General features: G+C 51.0%; 1 long non-coding RNA gene across 1 annotated transcript; it reads left to right on the top strand.

Annotated features, from left to right (window-relative positions):
* Positions 1 to 680: 680 nt before the first annotated feature.
* On the top strand, positions 681 to 8812 carry LOC123572870 (uncharacterized). The gene is made up of 5 exons (XR_012434337.1): positions 681 to 867; positions 4001 to 4076; positions 5687 to 6777; positions 6859 to 6985; positions 7359 to 8812. It is a non-coding gene; the product is annotated as an uncharacterized lncRNA (long non-coding RNA).
* Positions 8813 to 10069: the final 1257 nt, after the last annotated feature.

The raw sequence follows: 10069 nt of genomic DNA, 5'->3' as shown, positions 1-10069 counted from the left end.
CACAAATACATGAGACAAAAATAGGCCAGCATACCCTCCCTTGCCAGGCCCTCATTGTTGAGGGATGAGATGAGGGCTGGGCAAGCGGTTACACAGCCAAAACCAGGGCCCTAGAACCCAGCTCTGCCATGAATGGGCACCCACAGCTTTGCCCACAGTGTCTGCTCTTTGTTCTTGGTTTCTCCTCTACTTCTCCTCCACCTCTCATTCTTTGTGATCCATCTTTTTCCAAAAGTTGACTGGTTGGCTGGAGACAATTCCCCCTGCCGGCTTTTCTGTCTTTTCCACCTTTAGTTTAAGTTGTCCATGAGGGCTGGTGATCCGTTTTCGGTCCTCCATACCTTCCTGGGCAATCCCTCTGGGCCCCCACACCTCCACACCCTCCACCTTCCCAGCTCCTTCCTCCAGGGCCTCGAGCTTTTCCTTCTTTCCATCCTCTATGCACTGTTTCACCCCGACATGTATGTTATTGTTTTATTGTGGCATCAACCATTCTTGGCGACTTTTCCCAGGGCTTGCAATTTTGTAGCAGAGAGAGATTTTCTATCTAAAGCGAAATGCTGGTCTTGTTTAAATAAATAATAATAAGATAAAAGAATCAGGCACTGTAGGGGTATTTGGCCCACAGCCATCCTGTCTCAGCAGGGTCCTTTTCATTGAGGGAAGCATTTTTCATATCCATAATTTGCCCTTTTCTCTAACCCAGGGTGCATGCTGCCGTGACTCTTGGTGACCATGTCCCCTGTGGCCTTCCTCCAAGGCTTGCTCCAGCAAGCTCTGACATGCTGTCCTCCCTGACCTTCTGGGCTGCGGCTTCTCCAACTTCCCTTAGCTCCTACAAACAGAGGAGCAACAGCAAGGCACAAGGTAAGACAAACACCCTCTAGGCCAGGCCACTCCTCGCTGCCACTCTGGGACAGCAAGGCAAAACGCAGACGGCCCTAGCTCTGGATACCTCTCCTCCTCTGGACCCTAACCCTAACCCTGAGCCACTAGAACACTCATGGGAGAAAGGTGGACCTGCTTTGAGGCTCCCCTCCCTGCATGTACATCCATCCGGCTTCTCTCACCATTCGGCTTCTCTCAAGAAGGAACCTGGTGGCTGAGAGCCGTGGGTCTTCGTCCCCGCTCTGGTATTGCTCTCATGTGGCCACATAACCTTGAATGTCTGACCTTCAATTTCTCCATGTGTACAGTGGTGAAGATGATCCCCACTTTGCTAGACTGTTGTGAGGATTGTCTAAAAGAAAATAAGTGCTATGGCGGCATGTTTGTTGAGCTAGGAGGACTTGGAACAAAATTAGCTTCTGCACCGGCTGTGCTGGAGCCAGGCAGGCCGCTCCAGTGTGGCCGTTTTTCCTGGTTTGTGTCCCAGGAACCTGCCAACCCTCATTGTCCCGGATTTTCCCGTTGACTCCAAATGCCGTCTTTTTTAAATCAAGCCTCTTTATTTTTGTTATTATCCCGTCAACATACTGCCCTCTGATTTGCCCCCATTAATGACTCGCGCCCTTTCCAAGGTCCCAGCACCCCGTATTTATGTTCTCTTTCAACTGTCCTTAAAAAGGTTCCATTTGTCACCTCCGCCCCGCTCAGCGGCGCCCGGACTCTGGGGCCAGGCCCCGGCGGGCTCCCGGGTTCCTCCGATCGCTTCCCGGACAATCCCGGCCGCAGGGCCGGCCCAGCGGGTGTCGCACGGGAGGAACGTTTGCATGGCTCACGCCCCGTGCTGGTCTTCCCCGTGTGCTTTATGGGAACGCGTTCGTGCCCGCGCCCCACGGGGCAGCGCCGTCTTCCCGCCCCGCACGCCGCGCCCGCGGGGCCCGCTGCCCGCAGCCTCTTCCCGACGCCCCCGGCCGTGCGCCCACCGGCCCGCCGCGTGCTGTGCGGGGCTTCCGCTCCTGCACACGAATGCTTCTGCGAGCTTTCTCGGAAGCAGCTGGGGGCGGGGAATCCGCGGAGGAATGGCGCTTTGTAAATCAAAAAATAATAACAACAGCGCGTACGGTGAGCACCGGCGGCTGGAAACGGGACGGCATCCGCTCGGGGCGGGGCGGCGCGGCCAGCGAATGGCAACACTGCCCCCTGGTGGCCGGTGCGGCCGGGCCCGAGAGAGCGCAGGCCGGGTGCGAGCCGGGGTTCTTCACCGCGCAGCCTCTCCGTTCACCCCCTTGAAACCGTAACCGAGCAAGGACGAGAATTCCCCGGGAAGCCTTAAGGCCAGGAAGAAGCACTGGAGAAAAATCCGAATCTCATTTTTTTTAGAATATGGATTTATTTATTGTCCCCAGATAGCAAGCTGAATTTCTGAATAGTTCAGAGCTCGCAAAAGAAGCCAAGACCTTTCAGGGCATTTTATAATGTTGCTTTTTATAAACAAAATATTTAAACCATTACTATCACAGTTACTGGGGGATTACTGTTGAGCGGAAATTCTTGTGAAACTCCCAAAAGAAAGGGTCGTTTGTGCTTCTTTGGCCTTAAGTAAAAATGTCCTGTTTAGTGTGTACACGTCTTCATATTTAATTATTCAGACTGTGCACTTTGTATATAAACTCAGCACTTAGGTTCTCTGTGAGCCAGAAACCTGGCTTCTGTGCTCATCCATAGACCCAGTGAGAGCACAGAAGCCCAGCCTGGTGGAGCCTGTGTCTACCAGGGCATTTCACTAACGCTTCAACCACTCACTGTAAATATCTCCCGTCGAGGCTGAGGAAGAGTTGTAGCATACTTGGAAATTGGGGTGGAGTACTGTCGTCCAAAAAGGCGTATTTCTTTTGGTGTTTTCCACACCCGGCTGTGTCACTGTGAAGCCTCAGCTCTCCCAGTCTCCCCATTAACTGGAGGAATCCTGGTGTTTCCTGTCCTGCCACATCATGTGTGGGAAAGATTCTGGTTTGTTTTTCTTTTTTTTTTTTTTGAGACAGAGTTTTGCTCTTGTTACCCAGGCTGGAGTGCAATGGCACGACCTTGGCTCACTGCAACCTCTGCCTCCCGGGTTCAAGTGATTCTCCTGCCTCAGCCTCTGGAGTAGGGAGCTGGGATTACAGGCACCCGCCACCATGCCTTGTTTTTTTTTTTTGCATTTTTTAGTAGAGACCGGGTCTCACCATGTTGGCCAGGCTGGTCTCAAAATCCTGACCTCAGCTGATCCACCTGCCTCGGCCTCCCAAAGTGCAGAAATATTCTTAAGATGGATTTTTGGGAAGTACTTCGAGCAACTTTATGAAAGCTACCTTCAGTAACACAGAAAACTCTATATGCCCATACTTAGATATGGAGCTCCCAGGGAGGAAGTGCTCTGAACATTACAGGTCAAATCTGCCCCCAAATAAGTTGATAGAACTTCAAGGAAGCATGAAAGTGGCCTTGTGCATTTTATTTTATGGAACATAAGTGCCTAATAAATGAATGTGTGGGTCTGAAGAAAGTGATATTTTCTAATGAAGTTATAAGTGTCACAGTCCAGAAAAGTAGAACCCAAACACAAAAAGGAGTGTGCAAGGCCCACACCGCGCTGCACAGACTCTTCCCACCTGGTGAATGCTCAGCAAGGGGCCAGGCCACAGGAAGGGAGAGAAAGGTTGCCGGCATGAACACCAGGTGACCCCGTGAAGTGAAGTGTGTGTTCTGAGAGCAGGAGTCCCCCAAGTGAAGTGGGCGATGGCCTCCACCACCTTAAGAACTCATCTTCCACTGTTTTTAAAGCTGCCTTCTGTTTTGTTTTAGTTCTGGTAAGATACACCTAACATAAAATTGACCCTCTTAACCATTTTTAAGTGTGCACTTCAATGGCATTAAGTACACTCACATTGCTATGCAACCATCACCACCATCCATCTCCAGGACTTTTTCCTCTTCCCAGATGGAAACTCTGGCCCCAGTACACACTAACTCCCCATCTTCTCTCCCCCAGCCCCTGGAAACCCCCATTCCAGTTGCTGTCTTTGTGAATTTGACCACTGGGAACCTCACACAACATTTATCCTTTTTATCTCAGGATTACTACATTGAGCATGATGTCCCCCAGGCTCATCCATGTTGTAGCGTGTGCCAGGGTTTCCCTCCCTGTTAAGGTGAGTCACGTTTCATCATACGTACCCATCACATCTGCTTATCCGTTCATCTGTCCGCGGATCCTTATCTGTTCATCTGTCCGCGGATCCTTATCCGTTCATCTGTCTGTGGATCCTTATCCATTCATCTGTCCGTGGATCCTTATCCATTCATCTGTCCGTGGATCCTTATCCATTCATCTGTCCGTGGATCCTTATCCATTCATCTGTCCGCGGATCCTTATCCATTCATCTGTCCGCGGATCCTTATCCATTCATCTGTCCGTGGATCCGTGGACACTTGGGATGTTTCCACCTTCTGCCTAATGTGAATAACACTTCTGTGAACATGGGTGTACAAATAACTCCTTGAGACCCTGCTTTCACTTCCTTTGGAGATATACCCAGAAGAGGGATTGCTGGATAATGTGGTGATTCTGTTTAATTTTTGGAGGAGCCACTCTACAGATTTCCGCGCGGCCGCACAGCTTTACCTTCCCACCCACAGGTCCGAAGGGTTCCACTTTCTCCACATCCTCACCAACGCCAATCCTTGCCAACGCTGGGTTTTTGACAGTGACCATCCTGATGAGTATGAGGTGGTAGAGCTGCCTGCTTTTTGATTAATGTGACGATCACACCCTCTGCCTGGGAATTTTACAGAATGGTGATGACTTTTTGTGGCATCTCAGGAAAGAAAATAACTTCAGGGACGTCCTTAGTCAGAATCTACTCCGTATAAGCTCACATGAGACCTCGCCTCCCCAGGGAGTCACAACCGCTAATATACTTCTTCCTTCTGCTCTGCCCCCCACAAACCGCCCTGCCAGTCCTCACCACCTAAAGGGAGATTGGGAGCTGGTAGAGGAAAGACACCCTAAATCCCTGAGGTCAGGCAAAGCCCTGGGGCGGCGCCGTGGGATCCCTGCCTCAGGCCTGCCTAGACAGTATGTGAATGAGTATCCCAGAGATTTTCCCCGCTATGACCTTGAGGGCCAGCCTGCCTGTGTGGCCGTGAGCTGCTTTCTTCCCAGAGGAACTTACTCGCGGCAGCAGGACTCCACAGCCTCAGGGGCAGCCTGGGTATGTGTGTGTTCCTATGCCATGGTTGTATGTCCATGGGTGTGTGTGTTTCTGTGTGTGTGTGTGTGTGTGTGCGGGGGGTGGGGGAGTGTTTGGCAGGACCAATGTGTCTTGTATACTCAAGGACGGATTCTTTCAAGTCAACCTTCTTTCTGGTGCTCTGCTCCCTGCATTTCCACTCGTGCTGTGTGGCCGGTTAACATTTGTTTATCGTGCGCTTCCCCTATTAAAATTTCTTTAGGCCAGCCGGGCGCGGTGGCTCATGCCTGTAATCCCAGCACTTTGGGAGGTTGAGGTGGGCAGATCACAAGGTCAGGAGATTGAGACCATCCTGGCCAATATGGTGAAACCCCGTCTCTACTAAAAATACAAAAATTAGCTGGCGTGGTCGTGCATGCCTGTAATCCCAGCTACTCAGGAGGCTGAGGCACGAGAATCACTTGAACCCAGGAGGCAGAGCTTGCAGTGAGCCAAGATCACGCCACTGCACCCCAGCCTGGCGACAGAGTGAGACTCTGTCTCAAAAAAAAAATTTTTTTTTCCCTTAGGCTGTGGCGAAGTGGGGAGCTGTCCTGGTTGGGTGAAGGTCCAAATCACCTCCCCATCCCAAGGGTCACTTCTCTAGAGAGAATATGACACACTCAAGAACCGAAACCTCACAGGGGCTGCTTGTCCACCTTCAAGAAAGGTTCAGACAGCTGTCCAAGGTGGTGGATGGAACTCCTGTTCCCCTTTTCCTCTACTTGCAAAATCTAGCCACGCCGTGGCCCGACAATGGAGAAGAAGCCGAGAACCCGGCAAGGATCTCTTTTCCTCCAACCGTGGCCTTTCTGGCTAAGCTGCTGGTTGGGCACATTCCCAGCTCCACATGGCGGCGGCCTTGCTGCATCCTGCCTGGGCTCAGGCCTCTACACTGCCCTCGCTGCTTTTCTGTCTTCCGTGTTCCTGCTGGGCCTTGATTTTTCTTGGTCTGGCTCAGGGTCTTCAACCAGCCACATTTCCCCGTTCATCTGGGATCCTTTGTTTCCTTCTCCAAACCTCTCTCTGCGTGGTTGGGCAAGTGGGAGGATCCTGGAGCTCTGGGTTTCCATACCTGTCACCCCCTGTCACGGAAATTCCCTTGGTCTCCAGGGCTCAAGCAGACGGCAGCATAACTCCTATAGGATGAGCGGTAGCCAAGCGTGGCTGGCCTTTGCCTTCCAAGAAAGGTGGTGTTTCCTGGCATCTACAGGGCCTTCGCCCCTCTTGAGGGATATCCAGCCCCTCTGCTCCCAGGCGGGACTGCCTCCCAGCACTGAATCTTCTGACCGCCACGGGTTTCACTGAGCCAAGTGGACGGAGGGTCGGCCTGCTTCAGCTGAGGGTGTGTGTGCCGTCGCCAGCATAGGGGTGGGAGTGGCTGGCATGTCACAGGAACGTCTTGGGTCTTTCTTGTGGCAGGCATCCCTGAGGGTGGCTTGGACCCCAGTGTGGCCCTCTTGGGGTTCCCAGGTTTGCTGGGCCTTTCCTTCACTTTTTTGGTGAGGGGGCCTTCCGTCTTGGAATGGCTCCATTCCAAGAGTCCTTGGAGACACACACTCACTCCACCTGCTCGCCAGCCTGGTGCTCGCATCACAGCGCCCGCCACCGTTGCCTGCAGGTTAGTTCCTGAGGCTGGGCGGAGCAGTAGTCCTCCGTGGCAGTGCCTTGGTGTCGTGTTGCTCTGGCCTGTTTTTTCCAGGGTGTCGCCGGGGAGGTCCCGGGATCTTAGGAGCCGCAGAGGGCCGATCAGGATGAACAAACGTCAGTCGGAGCCCCAGTGATGCACTGCGGGATCCCTGTCTCAGTCCTGCCTAGATGATGTGCAGGTGAGTCTCCCCTGAGATTGTCCCACTGTGACTTTGAGGGCTGGCCTGCCTGTATGACCGTGGGCTGCTCTCTTCCCAGAGGGGCTTCCTGGCAGCCTCAGAAGCCCTTCCGCAGCTTCAGGGGCAGCCTGGGTATGTGTGTGTTTTTGTGCCACGGTTGTATGTCCGTCTGTGTGTGTGTGTCTGTGTGTGTGTGTGTTTGTGTGGGTTTGTGTGTTTGTCATGTCAGGTAGGACCAATGTGGAGTGTATACGTGAGGGCAGATTCCTTAACGTCAACCTTCTTCCTGGTGCACGGCTTTCTGCGTTTCTGCTCCTGCTGTGTGGACGGTTGGCATTCGTTGATCATGCACTTCCTGTTTGGGTTTGTTTAGGCCTCGGCAAAGTGCGGAGCTGCCTCGGCCTGCAGAGGTCCAAATCACCTCCTCATTTAGAGGGACTATGTCTCTAGAGAGAAGAAGACATGCCAAAAACGAAAACCTCACAGGAGCTTTTTGTCCACTTGCAAGCGAAGTACAGACGTGTTTGAGACGGTGGATGGACTTTTTTTTTTTTCCTTTTCTCTCTTTCCAAAATCCGGACACACCATGGCCCAGTGACGGAGAAGAAGTTGAGGACCTGGCAAGGATCTTCTTTCTTAGGAGTCGTGGAGGGCTGACCAGTCTCAATAAAGCACCGGGGAGCCCACGTGACCCAGCATCTGGGTGGCAGCTTGTGGACAATCTGCAGCTCATCTGGATCACACAGCTCAGCTGAACTCACAGCTGGAGGCCCAGCACTGCCCAGGGGCTGGCGGCCATCCTGTTTGGGTGGGGCTCTGTAGGATGGGGAACCACACGACGGTCTCCCTGGGAGCCTGGGAAAAGGGAGGGTCCACAGATTACAAGGGGACAAGAGCCTGTTGGACAAAAATGACCGAGTGGGAAGCTGCCTAGCTCTGACCAGGTCTGGGAACGCATTGGGATTGGAAGTCATCTAAATATAGCCTGTTTATAGTCTGTGATCTGACTTTCTCAGGCACTGTTTGTATGAGAGCTGGTAACTACAGCACAGTTTTTCTAAACTGGTCATTTTCTACACTAACTTTTTATTTGCATTTGAAATGATTTTTATTATTGGCACCAGAGAATTAAAACCTCAGACTATGGCTGTGGCTGAAAGCTACGCACAGCTTTCCATAACATCTGAATTTATCAGCCTGTTTGGGTGTTTGAACATTTAAAGCAAGCAGGATAAAAGAATCTGAAGGGATTGCTTCTTTTCACATCTCATCATTCATCCGACTTTGTGTTTAACTGTTCAGTTCAGTTCACTGAATGTCTGTATTAATGCTTCACTCACCCACAGAGGTGTAAATATGAATGACAGTGTGTGCCCATTCAAAGGCACAGTGGGAAGAAGATAATCCCATAGTCTTGGGACCATAGGGCCACCAAATACCTGCACCACCAAGGAGTAAAGAGACTTAGTAGTCTCTTTAGCCATCGCTGCAGCCATTCCCCAGGTTTCAGGAATCAACGTCTTCATTTGCTTTCATTCTTTCTCTTACTCAGTGGTCCCCTCAACCACGGCCATGGCTATCTCTGAGAATCCCCTGGGCAGATTTTCAAAGTTCCATGCCCAGCCATGCCCAGGATGCACCCCAGACCGGTCATCAGGTCCCGACCCGTGGGGTGGCTCTGCGAAAGCTCCCTGGTGGATTCTCAAGTTGTACTGGGTGGAGACTGCCGCCTAGCAGGCCATAGCACAGGGAACTCCAGAGCTAATCTAACCCTGCAGATAGGGAACAAAAGCAACAAAACATTTTAAAATAAAATAACGGAGCAAAGATTCTTTGACTCTGGGCAGTGACTAGTGGATTTCTGAGAGAGTCGTGATATTTCAGGCAGTTTTAAAGTAAAACAAAGCACAGAATATAACCACAAAGACCTGAAAACCAAAACCGAGAGGAGAGTCTTCTGAAGCCCTTTCCGGCCATCTGGTTTCCTCCTCAAGACTCAGTGCTTATGAACTTTCCTCCTCCATCCTCATTAAATACTGCTTTCCATGTATGGATGTAGTTAATTCACCCCAAAGAGCAAATGACCACTGAGAACCAAAGTGATATGTTTTCTGGAGTGTTCACACTTGACCCCTTCTCCCCACACTCATTAATACACATGCACACACCACACACATGCACAAACACACAGCTGTGGACCCATGTGCACACACATGCATGCACTCATACCCACATGGGCACATACACACATCCACATGTACACCATGCACATGCACACATTCATGCACTCACATGGACAGGCACACACACACTCACATGAGCACAAACATGACTAGGGCAGCAGGCTGCTCTCCTAATCACCGTGGTGTAAATCGCCATTTTCAAGTCTTAGAAGGTTAGTTTCCTTTTTGCCTTTTTAAAACCATCTGCTCTTCCCCTAAGATTAGCTGTATCCCACGGCTCCTCTCCTATACTTCTCCTAAAAACAAGTCTATAAAGACTTTTTTATTTTAGAGAATTTGAAAAAAAAAAAAAAACCAGGGTAATAGACAAGGTGGTAGGAGTGACAAGTGCGGGAGATAACAGAGAGTCAAAAAAGATGGAAATTTCTTCCTAATTGACTTTTCTAGGAGATTAGAAACATTTACCTACCTCTGGCTCCAGTGTGTTTCCTAGTGGCTGGCTGGGAAGCCCAGTAGCTTCAGGTCTTTGATTTCATTCCTGCAGGTAGAACTCACTCCTCACCCCACTCCGTTCTCTCCCATTCACTCATCCCTACGTCCTGCAGGATATGTGTGTCATGAAGGCTCCCTTTTCAGCATCTCTGCTTGCAATGTTAGGCATTTACTCCCAGCGGGCTTACAGTTTCTAGTTAAAGGATCAACTCTATCAGGGCAGAAAGCATTTTGGCCATGAACCAAGAGGGGAGGGAGGATTGAGTGACCTGGACCTTTTCCACGTGCTCCCAGGACAAGGGAGGACAAATGGGAAGCTTCCTTTCTATAAATGCTACATGGGCCAAGATAGCGGAGGGGAATACATCACAGCAAAGTAACTCTCAACACTTACTAATTAAGCACGTGG

The sequence above is a fragment of the Macaca fascicularis genome, chromosome 4, assembly GCF_037993035.2.
Source record: "Macaca fascicularis isolate 582-1 chromosome 4, T2T-MFA8v1.1".
Taxonomy (NCBI): Eukaryota; Metazoa; Chordata; class Mammalia; order Primates; family Cercopithecidae; genus Macaca; species Macaca fascicularis.
Note: the sequence above shows the minus strand (reverse complement) of the source record. Positions and strands in the feature narration are given on the sequence as shown.